Source organism: Macrotis lagotis, chromosome 1 (assembly GCF_037893015.1).
Source record: "Macrotis lagotis isolate mMagLag1 chromosome 1, bilby.v1.9.chrom.fasta, whole genome shotgun sequence".
Lineage (NCBI taxonomy): Eukaryota > Metazoa > Chordata > Mammalia > Peramelemorphia > Peramelidae > Macrotis > Macrotis lagotis.
The window spans coordinates 449,120,293-449,126,292 of NC_133658.1; positions in this window are offsets into that span (position 1 = coordinate 449,120,293).

A 6,000-nucleotide genomic window follows, 5' to 3' on the forward strand; every position below is an offset into this window, starting at 1 on the left:
GGGTTCAAATCTTACTTCTGACAGTCAAATCATTTAATCTTTCAATGCCTCAGTATCGTTATTTGTAAAGTAAGGGAATTGTACTAATTCTTGGGGTAGGGGGCTTCCAGTTCTAGAGCTCTGATTCTGTGACTAAAAGGCTATGGATATTCTGGACCTCCCCGCCCAACAAGAACCCCCAAATCTAGTGCTGCTTCAGGTATGGTTAAAAATCACCAAAGGATATACATTTTGGTTTGGACCTCAGAGACCATGTCCAAATGAAGAAACAATGCAAGGTGCTCTCTTCCCTGACCCCCCCCCCCCGTCCCAATAATGCAGGAGAACTAATAGTTCACAGTTTTAAAGTTGGAAGAGTCCTTAGATGTCAGTGAGAATAACTGCCAACAGGGGTGCTCTTCCTTCTTGCCTTCCTTTCTCTCCTCCCCTGTCTTGGGTACCCAGGCCTCTTGGTGCAACACAGTGGGGAAAAGTAACAAACTTGTTCATACCAATTGCATGGACTGGGAACTACAAAGCTTCCAGGGAGATGAAGGACAGTCATCTGCCTTACATTGTGTTCTAAAGACCTCCAGACCTTGCCATTGTGACCTACTCTTCTACCCTAAGCACTCTCATCTCACCCAATATTGAATCCTAAGAACACTGTCCCACCACTTATATCATGGGACTTTTAGATTTCCAAGTCAGCTTGAGCTGATTTTTTTTAATATGTGGTTTTCCTCCCATTAGAATGTAAGCTCCTTAAAGATTGTTTCATTTTTCATTTGTATACCCAGTGCATAGTACAGTGTTTGCCACAGAACCAAGTTGTAAAAAAAAATTTTTATTCATTTTTCTAGTCTAATCTCCTCATTTTACAGATAAAAGATTTGAGTTTCCCAGAGGCCCAGTGACTTTTCTGAGGTTAGACAAATGGTAGGTTTCAAAAAGTCAGGGATTCAAAACTGGTTTCCCAACTGGCTATTTCACCAGCACCACACTGCCTCCTGGTGGGTAATAACATAATTGGGACAATGTATATGATGGAGATAAACCTATTTCCAATAGTGGGAGATGCATTTTCTGGAACAGATAAATAATGTAGCCTGGGATAATCCACCAGCTAAACCACAAGTCTAGTAAAAGTCTATCAAGAGGCATTTATATGGCCAAGATGGAGTTGTTCTTGAGTAAGTCATTCAATTTAAACAAATAAGTTCTAGCAGCTCCAAGTCTGATAAAAAAAAATCTATTTATTGATTGGATAGAAAGAAGTCTTATAGGAGTTTTTTTGGAAGAGAGCAAAAAGAAACACCAATTGTTTCTGCTAAAAATAAAATCAGGTCAGTGCCATACCAATCAAACTACCACATAATTATTTTACTGAGTTAGAAAAAATAAAAACAAATTCATCTGGAGCAACAAAATGTCAAGAATATTGAGGGAACTGTTGAGAACAATGTAAAGGAAGGTGATCTAGCTATACCAAATCTAAAACTATTTTATAAAGTGGCAATCATCAAAATTGCTTGGTACTGGTTAATAGAGTAATAGATCAGTGGATTAGGATAGGTTAAAAAAAAACAGTAGTAAATACTATAGTAATCTTCTGTTTGACAAACCCAAAGACATTAGCTTCTGGGATAAGAACTCATTATTTGACAAAAATTGTTGGGAAAACTGGAAAAAAAGAATGGCAAAAACTAGGCATAGATCCACTTCTCACACCCTGTTCCAAAATAAGGTCAAAATAGATACAGGATTTAAACATAAAGTTAATTAACAGACCATGAAATACTCTGTCAGATCTATAGAAAGGGGAGAAATTTATGACCAAGCAAGAAATAGAGTACATTATAAATTGCAGAATGGATGATTTTGACTATATTAAATTAAAAAGGTTTTGCCCTGATAAAACCAATGCTGCCAAAATTAGAAAGAAAACAGAAAGCTGGGAAATAATTTTCACAATTCGAGGTTCTGATAAAGGTCACATTTCTAAAATACACAGAGAATTGCATCAGATTTATAAGATTACAAGTCATTCCCCAACTGATAGATAAAGAATATGAACAGGCAGTTTTCAAATGAAGAAATTAAAGCTATATATACTCAATCATATGAAAAAATGCTCCAAATCACTAAAAAAGGGAAAATGATCAACATTAGCGAGAGGTTGTGGGAGGACTGGGACATTAGTGTATTGCTGGTAGAGTTGTGAACTAAACTAACCATTCTGGAGAGCAATATGGGATGATGCCCAAAGAGCAATAAAACTGTTCATACCCTTTGACCCAGTAATTCCAATACTAGGCCTAAATCCAGAAGAAATCATAAAAAATGAGAAAAGTACCACATGCTCCAAAATGTTCATAGCAGCTCTTTTTGTATTGACAAAGAATTGCAAATTGAGGGGATGACCATCAATTGAGGAAAAATTGAACAAGTTATGTATATGAATGTTATGGAGTACCATTGTTCTATAAGAAACCAAGAATAGTCAGACTCTAGAGAAGCATGGAATGAATTACAGGATCTGATACTGTTCAAAGGGAGCAGAACCAAGAGAACATTATGCAATTTAACAACAATATTGTGAGTTGATCCACCTTGATGGGTGCTCCTCCTCTCAGAAGTTCAGAGAGCTAGGACTATCTTAGGAGACCAGCTATGGATAATGTTAACCCTATCCAGAGGAAGAAAAAACAAAATTATACCACCCTTCAGAATTTGAATGAACACTACATTTACTTTTTAAATTTTTTTCTTAGGTATTTCCTTCCTATCTCAAGGTTTTCTTTCTTTTCCTTTAATCCTGATTCCTTATACAGAAAATGACTTTTCTGTAAATATGTTTAATACAAATGTGTATCTACAGTATTCACCTTACTGTTCATCACTGAGGGGAGGGGTGTGGGAAGGGAAGGTGGAAGGAAATTATGTAACTTAAAAATATGCATATGTATGTGGATATGTTGAGAGCTACTCCAGTGAGTTTGGGTCAGAGGTCAGTAATGACTAAATGACCTAAGCTTTGGTGACCCTCAAGCTGAAGGTGTTCCACAGAACTCTGATTTGACATCACAATTGAGTCATCCGTGGCCTCATTTGCTGATAGCCCTGTTCCAGAGCTTCTTGAGATGAGTTACATCTTGCTAGGTTACATTCTGTCCAAAATAGAGTTATATCATTGTTTTTATCCTGTATGCTAATTTTGTGGTTTTCTGCTGTAAGAAATGTTTGATACTTACAATAAACAGCTCTGCTAGTTGTCCTTCTAGTACCCCCACCCAAGTGTACTTATGTTTCTTTTTCTCTCCTGAGCTGAATGAATCCCTGGCTGGACAGGGGAACTCAACATTTGGTGCCCTTATATGGGGCAGGAGAAGGGGACTTGAAGCCGTTCAGAGGCCAAGATAATCTTTCAGGGGTTTTCTTCTCCTGGTAAGGCTGTGATAATTCCAGGATGATTAAGGGAAGAAGCTTGACATGAGCTGATAAGCGACGTCAGCTTTTTATTTTTATTTTCCAAGCAGGTACAAAGGGTGTAATAAGGAACAAACTTTTTATAGTACTAAAGAAGCCAGGGCAGGATGTAAGTATTTTGAAGAAACTGACTAAAGAAAAGGGCTTAGAAATTATTAAAAAACAAATAGTTAAGTCTTTACAAACTGTTTATGATGTTCTCCATGGTTCCCAAGGAAAGGAGAATTGAACTTAGAAGGTACTTTGAATCTACATTGATGAGAGAACAGTGTGTGAACAGATAAATGAATATTAATATGATAAAATGCTGTTGAATTTTTCTTTTCCCTGCTTCTTCATTGTGATTCTGCCAGAATGTCCCCTCCCCCCCCCCCCCAGTTCCATGGCTTGTCCATTTTATAATTCTGGCTCTTATCTTTAGACCTTGAAGTTTAGCAGAAAGAATATTTTTAGAATAAGGACTAGCCAGAGAGAGAGAGAATTACTTCATGAAGATTTGGATAAACAAATGTTAAAAAGGAAATTTATCTGGAGTTAAAATAATCAGGAAAGACAGTGTCTATTACCAAACATGTTATATAAAGAAATCATAAAAAGAAATGCTATTTTTAATTTGAAAAAGATTTGGGGGAAATATACTCCAAAAAGACAAGAGAGTCAAGTTAATTCTAAAGTATATAATTTGGGTACTAAATAATGCCTAAAATAAATAAATAAATAAAAGAAATAAGTGGAAACTAAATAGTTAATCTTTTATCAGAATGATATCATAACATTATTGCTTCAGGAATTTATCAATATAGATTCTGATAACGTTAGTTATTACAGAAAACTATGGGTCAAGTGAGGATTTGAGAACAGAAGATTTTACCATCTCCCAGGAAAGACTTAAGATTTGTCCACTTAAAAAAGAAGTTATTTGGTTTACTCTACTTGAAGAATGGGAAGAGATAATATTCCAATTAGACTGAAAGATTTTTGAGTGACTGTTTGACTTCTCAAAAGTTATACTAGTTAAAATCCAGAAGTGTTAAATATATTAATACCCTTGTATGGAAAAATGTATTGTGATAAATGGAAAGTTCTCTGTATTTTCTCTAGTGTGAGAGCAAGGTGGGGTTTTACCCAGAATTTGGGGCCTCTCTGGTTCAAAGCACTCTGATTCTGTTTGTTGTGTTTTATATGTGTTTCTTTTAAAATACAGGCAAAGGATAAGCTCTTAGCTGTCTCTGCCTGGTCAGACTGCTTTGATATCTTTATGTTCTGATTGGTCAATCCCCTTTCCTTTCTCTTTTTTTCTCTTTCCCAAGAATCGTATTGTTTTGGGGAAAGAAGGGGTTCTACTATTTTCTCTTATTTCCTATTGCTTGTTTTCTGGTCTGACTGACTAAGAGTTTTACTTACTGAATTGGCAAATTATACTTACAAGGGTCTAGTAGAAATTGAAATTGTCCCTAAAAATTACTTTTTTCTTGACTGGTCAATAAAAGAGTTTGTAGAAAAGAATAATAGAACAGTATATTAAGGGAATATGTAAGAAGTTCAGTCTAGATAATGGGTTCTGAAAAGATTCGGATTAAAAAAAGGGGTCGCAAGGAAAAATGCAAAGGTATATAGAGACTATTGGGAGGGGGTTAAACCATTTGTGAGGTATAAAGGTTTAAGCATGCAGAAAGCAAATATGAGAGGTTTGACTTTGTATAAATAAAAGATAGATTTTTGAACTTTGAAAAGTGATTTTACAAATCTATGTATTAAGAGAAGAAAGTACAGAAAGCTATAAGTCTATAGACTTATATGTGTTTAAATGAGGTTGGGATAACCTGTAAATTGCATTAAACTGCCACCTTTGTAATATCTGGCAGTGAATTGATTAGAAAAGTAATTATCCCCATAAAGTGAAAAGTTTGATATGAAAGCAATTGCTAAGTAAATTTTAGCTGTTTCTTCTCATTGGGTAAATCTATAATGTGTAATTATTCACCTATACTGTTTGTCATTCCTTGGTTATCCCAAATTTTTCAAATACATGAACTATACCCCATTTTTTTTAGCAATTATAAAGCCTGATCTTCTTTTCTTTTTGAAAATAGGAGTGTATTTGGAATAAGAGGAAAATAAGCTTATAATACAGATATGTGAAAGAAATTTGTGTGACCCTCCAGGTCTAAGGTTAACTTAAAGAGAACTTGTTTTATTTTTGCTTTAAGACAATGAGAAGTCAGCCTGGAGATTTTATGTTTCGTGTAGGTTAAGAGTTAAATGTTCGATTTTAAAGAAGTAATATAGTAAATTCAAAAGAGTGTATAAGAGATTGGAAAGTATATATTAACTGCAATTATTTCCAATAATATTGAGTATATGTGAGGGACTTAAAAAAATGATTGGGAAATTGAAAATTATGTAAACCATAGTTAGATAACTTGCTGATGAGCAAGATGTTGAAAGAGTTATGTGATCTAGTTTTGTCTACATAAGCTATTTTACTGTAATAATATCTAAACCTAGGGGGGCTAGGTGGTGCAGTGGATA